The sequence below is a fragment of the Coregonus clupeaformis genome, chromosome 31 (assembly GCF_020615455.1).
Source record: "Coregonus clupeaformis isolate EN_2021a chromosome 31, ASM2061545v1, whole genome shotgun sequence".
Lineage (NCBI taxonomy): Eukaryota > Metazoa > Chordata > Actinopteri > Salmoniformes > Salmonidae > Coregonus > Coregonus clupeaformis.
The window spans coordinates 3,994,436-4,011,480 of record NC_059222.1 but is presented as its reverse complement, the minus strand read 5'-3'; positions in this window follow the sequence as shown (position 1 = coordinate 4,011,480).

The following is a 17,045-nucleotide window of genomic DNA, read 5'->3' as shown; positions in this document are numbered from 1 at the left end:
GAAAGTGCCTTACTTTCATTGATATGAAATATCTTTATAGATAACAAGATGGCTCCGACTGACACGGTCACCCTGTTTTTAAAATGTTATATGTATTTTAATATTTGCTCAGGACGTTTACCCTTCACCTCATTATAACATCTTTGGTCTGACAGACGTTTACGTGACACCCAGAATGCATTGTATAATGTCAACAGACATGGCGCCACACATAGCTGACAAATAGCTTAGCATTAGCTCATCATAATCAGTACAACTTTCAAAATAGTATTTTACACACATCAAAGGTGTCCATTACAATCTATGCAATAATCGGAATGCATTATTTGTCACCAGTACTAATAAAACTGTAAATACATTATGCTCCATACATACACGCATACATACATACATGCATACATACATACATACATACATACTGTATGCTACAGTAGAAACGACAACACCATATATACAGAAAATAAGGCACTTAATTTGATAGGAACGCACACATGTCCAAAGTTATTATTTGTAAGGAAAACAACAAGGAAGGCAATGCGAGCGAGAAAATGTGCCAATTCGTGCAGGACTGCGCAAATGTCTGCATACTTGATATGCGGAAACATTGGTGAAGTGCGTGCTTGGGCTCTCCTCGAAGAGAGAAGTTTGTCCGGCTCCGTAAAGCCTCAAACATAAATTGTCCGCAACACTGAAATGGGCTACTTCTATGTGAATTAATGAGGAGGCGGAACACACCTCAACTCAGACTGTTGTTACAAAATACAACTTATTAGAAAATATTTGGAAATTGACAAGTTGAAACATAGCCTATAGATAATTAGCAGGCAGCGCGTGTTAACTGTCTTATTGCGTAACAATCACATTTTGGAACAGTCACGTGCCTAAAACAACTCTGGAACGACCGTTAGAGATATTTGGAACTCACATGTGAAAAGGTTCATAGACAAGAATGGCTCAAGGACAGAACTACATAAATAGAAAAACAGCACACAATAACAATAACTTTTGGATATTAGATCAGCGGTCACTCACCAGAAATGTTTGCAGAAATTCGACTTCCCTGACCTGGATCCTTTGTTTGTACTTTCTGAGGCAGCTCTATTCATCCCGTGGGCTGCACCAAAATGCAGATGGCAGAGAAGAGGTAGAAGGAGTGGGCCCTAGTCAGACTCAGGCGGCGTGCATACGATCCACTGCTTCTGAGTATATTACACGCTAACGTTCAGTCCCTGGACAATAAAGTAAAAAAGCTCAGGGTGAGGATTTCCTTCCAGAGAGACATCAGGGACTGTAACATACTCTGTTTTACAGAATCATGGCTCTCTCTGGATATATTGTTCAATCCATTCAGCCAGCGGGGTTCTCCGTCCATTGCACAGACAAGAAGGTGGAGGGGTTTGTTTCATGATTAACAACTCATGGTGTTATTGTGGTAACACACAGGAACTCAAATCCTTTTGTTCTCCCGATCTGGATATCTCACCATCAAATGCTGACCGTATTACCTCCCGAGATAATTTTCTTCGGTCATCATCACTGCCGTGTATATTCATTGCTACTCTCCCTTCCGGGATGGCTACAAGGCCCTTCCTCGCCCTCCCTTTGGCAAATCAGATAATGCCTCCATTCTGCTCCTCCCCACCTATAGGCAGAAACTTAAACAGGAAGGTCCTGTGGTAAGGACTGTTCAACGTTGGCCTGACCAATTGGAATATATGCTTCAAGAATGTTTTGATCACGCGGACAAGGAAATGTTCCGGGTCGCCTCTGAGAATTTACTCTTGTGACTTCCTGTCACTTCCTGTTGAACGTGGAACGAGGGAGAGCTAAGTTTGTTGTTCTGGAAAGTTTGTTGTTTTAAAAGTGTATTGGAAAGTTTCTTAGTAGCTAGCTAACTTTTTTGTTTGGATCCCGCAACGCAGTTGGGATGTGATGCTGTGACTGCTACTCTCTGTCCAGTGATTGTGGTGGAAATTCTAAAGAAGAGAGAGACTGTAGATTTTTCCAACAACAACTTTATTATAAGATTTGCAAAAATGCAACAATCAACAATCACTCAAAATGGTTCAGAGTTGAAAGCCCAACGAACAGAGTTGGATTTTATAGAAAGTGTACAACCTCTTTTGTCAACGAGGCAGTTAGCAGATGTGTAGAAACGGGCGGAACATAGTATAAAAGGCGATTGGTTTGTCTGTGCAGATTAAGATAGCCCGAGGTTGATAGCACGATAATGTGCACCTTCCTGCAAGTTTCCATTCAGCTGACTTCCTGCAGATAGTAAAACCACGGGATGTCTCACATGCTGCGGTCGCACCCACACAGATCTTAGCTATACGCCCAGTCTTGTGACTAAGTCACACAAAGACAAGTTTGTATCAGGTTAGAAAAAAACACTAGCATATAACCAGAGGCAATTCTCTAAGTAGTAAAACACGGGATAGCATGATTAATTAATTAATCTTCCACCATATGATCCTGCCGACCAAGGCCGGGTCTGAGGAGCTATTTGGCATAGCAGCTAGCTTAGGTGCTAGCTGGCTGCCTATCAAGTTAGCTGTGTTTCTTGAGGGCTTGAACGCAGCCTGCAACGCGGTTAGCCATTGTGGCTGGGACCGCGGATTGTCCCGGGTTTGTGGCTGTCTAGATCCCTGCTGTTTGTTCTTTTAAATCTTCCCTGTGACCTGCCCTGTCTGGAACTGCAAGGAGTAACAGCGTAACCTATGTTGCTAACTACCATGACAAAGACGAAAGCTGGCGGGAGTACCGTTGAGGAGTGGTGTCTCTAAAGCACAGGTGAAGGATATTTTAAAGGAACGCAAAGAGTTCTACAAGCAGTTGTTACAACAACAAGAAAATAGCTTCAAGTGTTTTGTCCAAATACTGGTGCATTCAATTAATAAAAGAAAGGACGACCTGACCAGAGTGTCACGATCGTTATATGGAGTAGACCAAGGCGCAGCGTGATGAACGAACATATTTAATCTTTATTATCTTCAGTGATAATAAGAACAACAAAACAAAACGTGCAGTCCTACGGTTTAACATAACCAACAAGGAACAAACCAAAACGGAAACAAGATCCCACAAACACAAAGGGAAAACAGACAGTTTAAATATGGCTCCCAATCAGAGACAACCCGCAACAGCTGACACTCGTTGCCTCTGATTGGGAGCCACTCTGGCCGACATAGAAATACAACACTAGAACTACCACACAGAAAATAAACACATAGAAACTACACACCCTGGCTCAACATATAGAGTCCCCAGAGCCAGGGTGTGACAGTACCCCAAAGGCGCGGACTGCGACCGCGCCTCAACAAAACCCAAACAGGGGAGGGCTGGGTGGGCATTCCTCCTCGGAGGCGGTTCCGGCTCCGGGCTTGACCACCACCCTTCAATAAACCCCCCGTAGCGCCCCTGGTCCGGTTTGGCCCCGCTGGCTGGAGCTGGACTGGACATCGATGGAGCGGATTGCTTAAGCTCCGTTGTGGAGCCGCTGACCGGTACCTGATCAGGCACCGGTGACCCAGGCACGGGTTGTGCCGGACTGACGACGCGCACCCCTGGCTTGGTGCGTGGAGAAGGAACGGACCGGACCGGGCTGACGATGCGCACCCCTGGCTTGGCGCGTGGAGCAGCAACGGGCGGACCGGGCTGACGATACGCACCCCTGGCTTGGTGCGTGGAGCAGGAACGGACCGGACCGGGCTGACGATGCGCACCCCTGGCTTGGTGCGTGGAGCAGCAACGGGCCGGACCGGGCTGACGATACGCACCCCTGGCTTGGTGCGTGAGCAGGAACGGGCCTTACCAGGCTGACGACTCGCACCCCTGGCTTGGTGCGAGTGGCAGGAACGGGCCTTACCAGGCTGACGACTCGCACCCCCTGGCTTGGTGCGAGTGGCAGGAACAGGCCGGGCTGGACTGGCGACGCGCACCGTAGGCTTGGTGCGAGTAGCAGGAACAGGCCGGGCCGGGCTGGCGACGCGCACCGTAGGCTTGGTGCGAGTGGCAGGAACAGGCCGGGCCGGGCTGGCGACGCGCACCGTAGGCTTGGTGCGAGTGGCAGGAACAGGCCGGGCCGGGCTGGCGACGCGCACCGTAGGCTTGGTGCGAGTGGCAGGAACAGGCCGGGCCGGGCTGGCGACGCGCACCGTAGGCTTGGTGCGAGTGGCAGGAACAGGCCGGGCCGGGCTGGCGACGCGCACCGTAGGCTTGGTGCGAGTGGCAGGAACAGGCCGGGCCGGGCTGGCGACGCGCACCGTAGGCTTGGTGCGAGTGGCAGGAACAGGCCGGGCCGGGCTGGCGACGCGCACCGTAGGCTTGGTGCGTGGAGCAGGAACAGGCCGGGCCGGGCTGGCGACACGCACCGTAGGCTTGGTGCGAGTGGCAGGAACAGGCCGGGCCGGGCTGGCGACGCGCACCGTAGGCTTGGTGCGAGGGGCAGGAACAGGCCGGGCCGGGCTGGCGACGCGCACCGTAGGCTTGGTGCGAGTGGCAGGAACAGGCCGGGCCGGGCTGGCGACGCGCACCGTAGGCTTGGTGCGAGTGGCAGGAACAGGCCGGGCCGGGCTGGCGACGCGCACCGTAGGCTTGGTGCGTGGAGCAGGAACAGGCCGGGCCGGGCTGGCGACACGCACCGTAGGCTTGGTGCGAGGGGCAGGAACAGGCCGGGCCGGGCTGTGGACACGGATAGGAGGCCTGGAGTGAAGAGCGGCCACAACCCGTCCTGGCTGAATGCCTACCTTCACACACTCTGTGTGAGGCATCCGCACAGGACGTACAGGGCTGTGTACCCGTACTGGCATAACAGCACGTGACACTGGCGCAGGATATCCGGGACTGAGGAGAGGCACTGGAGACCACGAGCGCTGAGCCGGCACACTCCGTCCTGGCTGCATGCCCACCTTCGCACGACACGTGCGGGGTGCTCGCACAGGACGTACCGGACTATGCCGGACCACTCGTGGCACAGTACGCAGCTCCGCATACCGCGGAACCTGCCCAGTCCCATGCTGCCATGCCTGAGTACGGGGAGTTGGCTCTGCTCTCCATCCAGGCTCCGCCAACCTGCCTTCTGGCCCCCCAAACCCGGTGGCCTCCTCTCCAAATCTCCCAAATCGCCCTGTGGCAGCCTCCTGCTGCCCAGTCGCCCATGCCGTGTGCCCCCCCCTAAAAATTTTTTGGGGTTGCCTCTCGTCCGTCCGACGATGACACTGCTGACGCTGCTGCTCCTCTCTCGCCAGGGCCTTAATCCTAGCCCATGGCCCTCTTCCCCCGAGCATGTCCTCCCAGGACCACACTTTGCCCACCTGGGCCATCGCCAACCTCTCCAGCTCCTTTCCTGGCGCTTCCTCCCATGTCCAGGCAGCCTGCTCCTGGACACGCTGCTTGGTCCTGGAGTGGTGGGATCTTCTGTCACGATCGTTATATGGAGTAGACCAAGGCGCAGCGTGATGAACAAACATATTTAATCTTTATTATCTTCAGTGATAATAAGAACAACAAAACAAAACGTGCAGTCCTACGGTTTAACATAACCAACAAGGAACAAACCAAAACGGAAACAAGATCCCACAAACACAAAGGGAAAACAGACAGTTTAAATATGGCTCCCAATCAGAGACAACCCGCAACAGCTGACACTCGTTGCCTCTGATTGGGAGCCACTCTGGCCGACATAGAAATACAACACTAGAACTACCACACAGAAAATAAACACATAGAAACTACACACCCTGGCTCAACATATAGAGTCCCCAGAGCCAGGGTGTGACAGTACCCCCCCCCCAAAGGCGCGGACTGCGACCGCGCCTCAACAAAACCCAAACAGGGGAGGGCTGGGTGGGCATTCCTCCTCGGAGGCGGTTCCGGCTCCGGGCTTGACCACCACCCTTCAATAAACCCCCCGTAGCGCCCCTGGTCCGGTTTGGCCCCGCTGGCTGGAGCTGGACTGGACATCGATGGAGCGGATTGCTTAAGCTCCGTTGTGGAGCCGCTGACCGGTACCTGATCAGGCACCGGTGACCCAGGCACGGGTTGTGCCGGACTGACGACGCGCACCCCTGGCTTGGTGCGTGGAGAAGGAACGGACCGGACCGGGCTGACGATGCGCACCCCTGGCTTGGTGCGTGGAGCAGCAACGGGCCGGACCGGGCTGACGATACGCACCCCTGGCTTGGTGCGTGGAGCAGGAACGGACCGGACCGGGCTGACGATGCGCACCCCTGGCTTGGTGCGTGGAGCAGCAACGGGCCGGACCGGGCTGACGATACGCACCCCTGGCTTGGTGCGTGGAGCAGGAACGGGCCTTACCAGGCTGACGACTCGCACCCCTGGCTTGGTGCGAGTGGCAGGAACGGGCCTTACCAGGCTGACGACTCGCACCCCTGGCTTGGTGCGAGTGGCAGGAACAGGCCGGGCTGGGCTGGCGACGCGCACCGTAGGCTTGGTGCGAGTAGCAGGAACAGGCCGGGCCGGGCTGGCGACGCGCACCGTAGGCTTGGTGCGAGTGGCAGGAACAGGCCGGGCCGGGCTGGCGACGCGCACCGTAGGCTTGGTGCGAGTGGCAGGAACAGGCCGGGCCGGGCTGGCAACGCGCACCGTAGGCTTGGTGCGAGTGGCAGGAACAGGCCGGGCCGGGCTGGCGACGCGCACCGTAGGCTTGGTGCGAGTGGCAGGAACAGGCCGGGCCGGGCTGGCGACGCGCACCGTAGGCTTGGTGCGAGTGGCAGGAACAGGCCGGGCCGGGCTGGCGACGCGCACCGTAGGCTTGGTGCGAGTGGCAGGAACAGGCCGGGCCGGGCTGGCGACGCGCACCGTAGGCTTGGTGCGAGTGGCAGGAACAGGCCGGGCCGGGCTGGCGACGCGCACCGTAGGCTTGGTGCGTGGAGCAGGAACAGGCCGGGCCGGGCTGGCGACACGCACCGTAGGCTTGGTGCGAGGGGCAGGAACAGGCCGGGCCGGGCTGTGGACACGGATAGGAGGCCTGGAGTGAAGAGCGGCCACAACCCGTCCTGGCTGAATGCCTACCTTCACACACTCTGTGTGAGGCATCCGCACAGGACGTACAGGGCTGTGTACCCGTACTGGCATAACAGCACGTGACACTGGCGCAGGATATCCGGGACTGAGGAGAGGCACTGGAGACCACGAGCGCTGAGCCGGCACACTCCGTCCTGGCTGCATGCCCACCTTCGCACGACACGTGCGGGGTGCTCGCACAGGACGTACCGGACTATGCCGGACCACTCGTGGCACAGTACGCAGCTCCGCATACCGCGGAACCTGCCCAGTCCCATGCTGCCATGCCTGAGTACGGGGAGTTGGCTCTGCTCTCCATCCAGGCTCCGCCAACCTGCCTTCTGGCCCCCCAAACCCGGTGGCCTCCTCTCCAAATCTCCCAAATCGCCCTGTGGCAGCCTCCTGCTGCCCAGTCGCCCATGCCGTGTGCCCCCCCCTAAATTTTTTTTGGGGTTGCCTCTCGTCCGTCCGACGATGACACTGCTGACGCTGCTGCTCCTCTCTCGCCAGGGCCTTAATCCTAGCCCATGGCCCTCTTCCCCCGAGCATGTCCTCCCAGGACCACACTTTGCCCACCTGGGCCATCGCCAACCTCTCCAGCTCCTTTCCTGGCGCTTCCTCCCATGTCCAGGCAGCCTGCTCCTGGACACGCTGCTTGGTCCTGGAGTGGTGGGATCTTCTGTCACGATCGTTATATGGAGTAGACCAAGGCGCAGCGTGATGAACAAACATATTTAATCTTTATTATCTTCAGTGATAATAAGAACAACAAAACAACAAAACGAAACGTGCAGTCCTACGGTTTAACATAACCAACAAGGAACAAACCAAAACGGAAACAAGATCCCACAAACACAAAGGGAAAACAGACAGTTTAAATATGGCTCCCAATCAGAGACAACCCGCAACAGCTGACACTCGTTGCCTCTGATTGGGAGCCACTCTGGCCGACATAGAAATACAACACTAGAACTACCACACAGAAAATAAACACATAGAAACTACACACCCTGGCTCAACATATAGAGTCCCCAGAGCCAGGGTGTGACACAGAGAGGTCCAGGACCTGAAGAACAGCTTGCATTGCTCCCAGGGTCAGCTCGATGAGTTGAAACAGGAGAATAGCAAGATGACAGCAATCTGTAAGTCATTGAGAGAGGATATCAGTTCTGTGTGTGAATCCATTATAACAATGACGGATAAGTCAGACTATCTCGAGGGACAATCAAGGCTGAATAACATGGTTGTGGACGGAATTGCAGATTCTCCATATGAGACCTGGATGGAGTCTGAGGACAAAGTGAGGGAAATTATCTCTGAGAAATTGAAGATGGACCACAGGAAGATTGAGGTGGAGAGTGCCCACAGGACTGGAAAACCCACCACCGCCCAGGTGACAGGCCCAGGCCGATAGTGGTCACGTTCCTGAGGTTCAAGGACAAGGTAGCTGTTCTGGAAAGAGCCAAGAACTTGAGAGGAATGTACAGTGAGGGAAAAAAGTATTTCATCCTCTGCTGATTTTGTACGTTTGCCCACTGACAAAGAAATGATCAGTCTATCATTTTAATGGTAGGTTTATTTGAACAGTGAGAGACAGAATAACAAATAAAAAATCCAGAAAACGCATGTCAAAAATGTTATAAATTGATTTGCATTTTAATGAGGGAAATAAGTATTTGACCCCTCTCAATCAGAAAGATTTCTGGCTCCCAGGTGTCTTTTATACAGGTAATGAGCTGAGATTAGGAGCACACTCTTAAAGGGAGTGCTCCTAATCTCAGTTTGTTACCTGTATAAAAGACACCTGTCCACAGAAGCAATCAATCAATCAGATTCCAATCTCTCCACCATGGCCAAGACCAAAGAGCTCTCCAAGGATGTCAGGGACACAATTTTAGACCTACACAAGGCTGGAATGGGCTACAAGACCATCGCCAAGCAGCTTGGTGAGAAGGTGACAACAGTTGGTGTGATTATTCGCAAATGGGAGAAACACAAAATAACTGTCAATCTCCCTCGGCCTGGGGTTCCATGCAAGATCTCACCTTGTGGAGTTGCAATGATCATGAGAACGGTGAGGAATCAGCCCAGAACTACACGGGAGGATCTTGTCAATGATCACAAGGCAGCTGGGACCATAATCACCAAGAAAACAATTGGTAACACACTACGCCGTGAAGGACTGAAATCCTGCAGCGCCCGCAAGGTCCCCCTGCTCAAGAAAGCACATATACATGCCCGTCTGAAGTTTGCCATTGAACATCTGAATGATTCAGAGGAGAAGTGGGTGAAAGTGTTGTGGTCAAATGAGACCAAAATGGAGCTCTTTGGCATCAATTGGAGGAGGAGGAATGCCTATGACCCCAAGAACACAATCCCCACCATGGTGGAAACATTATGCTTTGGGGGTGTTTTTCTGCTAAGGGGACAGGACAACTTCACCGCATCAAAGGGATGATGTACCGTCAAATCTTGGGTGAGAACCTCCTTCCCTCAGCCAGGGCATTGAAAATGTGTCGTGGATGGGTATTCCAGCATGACAATGACCCAAAACACACGGCCAAGGCAACAAAGGAGTGGCTCAAGAAGAAGCACATTAAGGTCCTGGAGTGGCCTAGCCAGTCTCCAGACCTTAATCCCATAGAAATTCTGTGGAGGGAGCTAAAGGTTCGAGTTGCCAAACGTCAGCCTCGAAACCTTAATGAATTGGAGAAGATCTGCAAAGAGGAGTGGGACAAAATCCCTCCTGAGATGTGTGCAAACCTGGTGGCCAACTACAAGAAATGTCTGACCTTGCCAACAAGGGTTTTGCCACCAAGTACTAAGTCATGTTTTGCAGAGGGGTCAAATACTTGTTTCCCTCATTAAAATGCAAATCAATTTATAACATTTTTGACATGCGTTTTTCTGGGTTTTTGTTGTTGTTATTCTGTCTCTCACTGTTCAAATAAACCTACCATTAAAATTATAGACTGATAATTTCTTTGTCAGTAGGCAAATGTACAAAATCGGCAGGGGATCAAATACTTTTTTCCCTCACTGTATATCTTCCTCAACGAGGACTATCCTGAAGCTGTGCGCCAGAAGAGGAAATAACTTATCCCAGCCATGAAAGCTTACATTCGCTATTACAGGCTCATTGTCCATCCTCCCTCCCAGAAGCCTGGAAGGGATGAGAGAGCCAAGCTTATGGGTTCGTAGCTTCAACCCTGCAGCACACACACACACTAATTGATTAAAGGACTGCTGAATGTATATTTTTTTCTCTTGCTTTGTTTGCTCTTTTCCATATTATGTCTATCTCTGATAAGCTACCCAGGGAAGGGCTGAAAATAGCCAATATTAATATATGTAGCCTTAGAAATCAATAACTTGCTAACATCAGATAACGTTAATATATTAGCCATTTCTGAGACTCACTTAGATAATTCATTTGATGATACAACAGTAGCAATACAATGATATACCATCTATATAAGAGACAGAAATGCTTATAGGTGAAGTGTTGCTGTAGATATTCAGAGCCATATCCCTGTAAGAAGATCTTATGTCAAGTGTTATTGAAGTGTTGTGGTTGCAGGTTCACTTGGCACATCGAATGCCTTTTCTTTTGGGTTGTTGCTATAGGCTGCCAAGTGCTAACAGTCAGTATCTAAATAATATGTGTGAAATGCTTGATATTGTATGTGATGTAAACAGAGAGTTCTACTTTCTTGGGGACCTGAATATTGACTGGTTTTCATCAAGCTGTCTGCTCAAGAGGAAGCTTCTCACTGTAACCAGTGCCTGTAATCTGGTTCAGGTTATTAATCAACCTACCAGGGTGTTTACAAACACTACAGGAACAAGAACATCCACATGTATTGATCACATTTTTACTAATACTGTATAACTTTTTTCTAAAGCTGTATCCGTAACCATTGGATGCAGTGATCACAATGTAGTGGCTATGTCCAGGAAAGCCAAAGTTCCAAAAGATGGACCTAAAATAGTGTATAAGAGATCATACAAAGATTTTACTGTGACTCTTATGTGGATGATGTTAAAAATATTTGTTGGTCTGATTTGATTAATAAAGAACATCCAGACGCTGCACTTGATGAATTTATGAAATTATTTCTTCCAATTATTGATAAACATGCACCTGTTAAGAAACTGACTGTTGGAACTGTTAAGGCTCCAAGGATTGATGAGGAATTGAAAAAATGTATGGTTGAAAGAGATGGGGCAAAAGGAGTGGCTAATAAGTCTGGTTGCACATCTGACTGGCTGACTTTCTGCAAATTGAGAAATTATGTGACTAAACTCAATAAAAATAAGAAGAAACTGTATTATGAAGCCAAGATCAATGATATAAAGAATGATTACATTTTTTTTTGGAGTACTTTAAATGAAATGATGGAAAGAAAGACATATTCAACTCCATCTTTCATCAAATCAGATGGCTTATTCGTCACAAAACCATTTGATGTTGCCAATTATTTAAATGATTACTTCATTGGTAAAGTGGGCAAACTTAGGCAGGAAATGCCAACAACGAACAGTGAGCCATCGTATTCATGCATAAAAAACAAATAATGAAAGAAAAGCATTGCAAGTTTGAATTTCGTAAAGTGAGTGTGGGAGAGGAAATATTTTGTCCTCAGGCCTGAAGGGAAGCCAAAGTAATTCCGCTAACCAAGAGTGGTAAAGCGGCCTTTAATTGTTCTAACAGCAGACGTATAAGCTTGCTGCCAGCGCTTAGCAAACTGTTGGAAACAATTATGTTTGACCAAATACAATGCTATTTCTCTGTAAACAAATTAACAACAGACTTTCAGCATGCTTGTAGAGAAGGGCACTCAACATGTACTGCACTGACACAAATGACTGATGATTGGTTGAAAGAAATTTATAATAAAAAGATTGTGGGAGCTGTACTGTTAGATTTCAGTGCAGCATTTTATATTATTGACCATAACCTGTTGTTGAAAAAACTTGTGTTATGGCTTTTCAACTTCTGCCATATTGTGGATTCAGAGCTATCTATCTAATAGAACTCAAAGGGTTTTCTTTAATGGAAGCTTCTCTAACGTCAAAAATGTAAACTGTAGTGTACCTCAGGGCAGCTCTTTAGGCCCTCTACTTTTTACTATTTTTACCAATGACCTGCCACTGGCATTAAACAAAGCATGTGTATCCATGTATGCTGATGAGAGACCAATTGTGCAAGTTCTCCCACTTAAAAAGATGAGAGGCCTGTAATTTTCATCATAGGTACACGTCAACTATGACAGACAAATAGAGAAAAAAAATCCAGAAAATCACATTGTAGGATTTTTAATGAATTTATTTGCAAATTATGGTGGAAAATAAGTATTTGGTCACCTACAAACAAGCAAGATTTCTGGCTCTCACAGACCTGTAACTTCTTCTTTGAGAGGCACCTCTGTCCTCCACTCGTAACCTGTATTAATGGCACCTGTTTGAACTTGTTATCAGTATAAAAGACACCTGTCCACAACCTCAAACAGTCACACTCCAAACTCCACTATGGCCAAGACCAAAGAGCTGTCAAAGGACACCAGAAACAAAATTGTAGACCTGCACCAGGCTGGGAAGACTGAATCTGCAATAGGTAAGCAGCTTGGTTTGAAGAAATCAACTGTGGGAGCAATTATTAGGAAATGAAGACATACAAGATCACTGATAATCTCCCTCGATCTGGGGCTCCACTCAAGATCTCACCCCGTGGGGTCAAAATGATCACAAGAACGGTGAGCAAAAATCCCAGAACCACACGGGGGGACCTAGTGAATGACCTGCAGAGAGCTGGGACCAAAGTAACAAAGCCTACCATCAGTAACACACTACGCCGCCAGGGACTCAAATCCTGCAGTGCCAGATGTGTCCCCCTGCTTAAGCCAGTACATGTCCAGGCCCGTCTGAAGTTTGCTAGAGTGCATTTGGATGATCCAGAAGAGGATTGGGAGAATGTCATATGGTCAGATGAAACCAAAATATAACTTTTTGGTAAAAACTCAACTCGTCGTGTTTGGAGGACAAAGAATGCTGAGTTGCTTCCAAAGAACACCATACCTACTGTGAAGCATGGGGGTGGAAACATCATGCTTTGGGGCTGTTTTCTGCAAAGGGACCAGGACGACTGATCCGTGTAAAGGAAAGAATGAATGGGGCCATGTATCATGAGATTTTGAGTGAAAACCTCCTTCCATCAGCAAGGGCATTGAAGATGAAACGTGGCTGGGTCTTTCAGCATGACAATGATCCCAAACACACCGCCCGGGCAACGAAGGAGTGGCTTCGTAAGAAGCATTTCAAGGTCCTGGAGTGGCCTAGCCAGTCTCCAGATCTCAACCCCATAGAAAATCTTTGGAGGGAGTTGAAAGTCTGTGTTGCCCAGCGACAGCCCCAAAACATCACAACTCTAGAGGAGATCTGCATGGAGGAATGGGCCAAAATACCAGCAACAGTGTGTGAAAACCTTGTGAAGACTTACAGAAAAAGTTTGACCTGTGTCATTGCCAACAAAGGGTATATAACAAAGTATTGAGAAACTTTTGTTATTGACCAAATACTTATTTTCCACCATAATTTGCAAATAAATTCATTAAAAATCCTACAATGTGATTTTCTGGATTTTTTCCCCTCATTTTGTCTGTTATAGTTGACGTGTACCTATGATGAAAATTACAGGCCTCTCTCATCTTTTTAAGTGGGAGAACTTGCACAATTGGTGGCTGACTAAATACTTTTCCCCCCATTGTAGGTTATAGGTTGAGAGCTTTTGTGAAAGAGCACAGTTAGAAAGATATGGCATGTAGATGCAAACCGGATGGACATCATGAAAATGATTGGAGAGGTTGAGGGTAGAGGAAGTTCAGGAGTAAAAACAAACAAAATAGGATTATTGTATAATTGACTGTGTCCATAAAATGTATATAGTATTTATAAGATGGAAGTAGAGGCCTAAGCGTTGTTGTTCACTAGTTTACTCAAATTAGGGAAGGGGTGGTGGGGTTGGAAAGTAATAAAGAGAAATACATTTTTTTTAAAGGATATGTACTGTATATGTATGTATGTACACTACCGTTCTAAAGTTTGGGGTCACTTAGATTATTTAATTTTTTTGAATTAAATATAAAGAAAATAATAATACTTTTTTAAAAACTGACACACAGCTCTGACACACACACTTACACCACCAGACATGCCACCTGTGGTGTTTTCACAGTCCCCAAATCCAGAACAAATTCAAGAAAGCTTACAGTATTATATAGAGCCATTATTGCAAGGAACTCCGTTTCATTTCATATTAGTTAAATGAACAGCAAACCTGGTTTCAAAAAACTGATAATGCAACACCTCACAGCACAACGCCTCTCCCCTATTTGACCTTGATAGTTTGTGTGTATATTGATATGTAGGTTACGTGTGCCTTTAAAACATTTTTTGATGTAGTTCTGTCCTTGAGCTGTCTTGTCCATTAATGTTCTGTATTATGTCATGTTTCATGTTTTGTTTGGACCCCACGAAGTGTAGCTGCTGCTTTTGCAACAGCTAATGGGGATCCTAATAAAATACCAAATACCAAATAAGACTACTAAACAAGACTGCTAAATAGCTAATCAAATGTCTACCCAGACTACCTTCATTGACCCTTTTTTGCACTAACTCTACGCACACACACTGGACTCTACCCACACACTCACACATACTTCGACTGAGATCCCAACACATACGCGCGCACACACACACACTACATACACCCACACACACATAGCACACACACACCCATCTACATCCTGACAACACACACACACATTCCCACTCACCACATGCACTGCTCCTACTGTCTATGACCTATCATGTTGCCTAGTCACTTTACCCCTATCTACAGTTGAAGTCGGAAGTTTACATCCACATTAGCCAAATACATTTAAACTCAGTTTTTCACAATTCCTGACATTTAATCCGAGTAACAATTCCCTGCCTTAGGTGAGTTAGGATCACCACTTTATTTTAAGAATGTGAAATGTCCGAATAATAGTAGAGAGAATGATTTATTTAAGCTTTTATTTCTTTCATCACATTCCCAGTGGGTCAGAAGTTTACATAAACTCAATTAGTATTTCGTGGTATAGCCTTTAAATTGTTTAACTTGGGTCAAACGTTTCGGGTAGCCTTCCACAAGCTTCCCACAATAAGTTGGGTGAATTTTGGCCCATTCCTCCTGACAGAGCTGGTGTAACTGAGTCAGGTTTGTAGGCCTCCTTGCTCGCACACGCTTTTTCAGTTCTGCCCACACATTTTCTATAGGATTGAGGTCAGGGCTTTGTGATGGCCATTCCAATACCTTGACTTTGTTGTCCTTAAGCCATTTAGCCACAACTTTGGAAGTATGCTTGGGGTCATTGTCCATTTGGAAGACCCATTGGCGACCAAGCTTTAACTTCCTGATTGATGTCTTGAGATGTTGCTTCAATATATCAAAATAATTTTCCTTCCTCATGATACACAATCTATTTTGTGAAGTGCACCAGTCCCTCCTGTAGCAACGCACCCCCACAGCATGATGCTGACACCCCCGTGCTTCACAGTTTGGATGGTGTTCTTTGGCTTGCAAGCTACCCCCCTTTTCCTCCAAACATAATGATGGTCATTATGGCCAAACAGTTCTATTTTTGTTTCATCAGACCAAAAAGTACGATCTTTGTCCCCATGTGCAGTTGCAAACCGTAGTCTGGCTTTTTTTTATGGTGGTTTTGGAGCAGTGGCTTCTTTCTTGCTGAGCCTTTCAGGTTATGTCGATATAGGACTCATTTTACTGTGGATATAGATACTTTTGTACCTGTTTCCTCCAGCATCTTTACAAGGTCCTTTGCTGTTGTTCTGGGATTGAATTTTACTTTTCGCATCAAAGTATATTCATCTCTAGGAGACAGAACGCGTCTCCTTCCTGAGCGGTATGATGGCTGCGTGGTCCCATGGTGTTTATACGTGCGTACTATTGTTTGTATAGATGAGCGTGGTACCATCAGGCATTTGGAAATTTCTCCCAAGGTTGAATCAGACTTCTCCAATTGACTCAAATGATGTCAATTAGCCTATCAGAAGCTTCTAAAGCCATGACATCATTTTTAAAGGTTTTCCAAGCTGTTTAAAGGCACAGTCAACTTAGTGTATGTAAACTTCTGACCCACTGGAATTGTGATACAGTGAATTATATGTGAAATAATCTGTCTTTAAACAATTGTTGGAAAAATTACTTGTGTCATGCACAAAGTAGATGTACTAACCGACTTGCCAAAACTATAGTTTGTTAACAAGAAATTTGTGGAGTGGTTGAAAACGAGTTTTAATGACTCCAACCCAAGTGTATGTAATCTTCCGACTTCAACTGTATATGTACATAGCTACCTCAATTACCTTGTACCCCTGCACATCAACTCGGTACTGGTACTCCCTGTATATCAAATGGCTACCCTGACTACCTACATTGACCCTTTTTTGAAGAGGTCACCACAATGCCTCTCCCCCCTCAGGAGGCTGAAAAGATTTGGCATGGGCCGTCATATTCTCAACAAGTTCTACAGGTGCACCATTGAGAGCATCTTGACTGGCTGCATCACGGCTTGGTATGGCAACTGCTTGGCATCCTTGCTGCAAGATGAAGGATCCTAGGACAAGCCCTTGAGGTTGCCCCAGAGAAAGCTGAGACCATTGTGGCCCTCTACAATTACCGACAATGACAACACAGAGTTATCAACATGGTACATCCACTCCACGTTTGTTGACCACTCCACTCGCAATGGGGACCTGCATCCAGGAGAGTGGAGACATGTGGTACAAGGGAACACTAGCTTCTTGGACCCAAGAAACATGTCGGCAGACAGGGCAACCAGAGTTGCTGTGCTGTGAGCTACACACTTGGTTTTGCTGTTTGGATGTTGCTGTTTTTCTTATTCACTTTACAAATCACAATAAAGACTACCATAATGACAGTCACTTCATCCTTG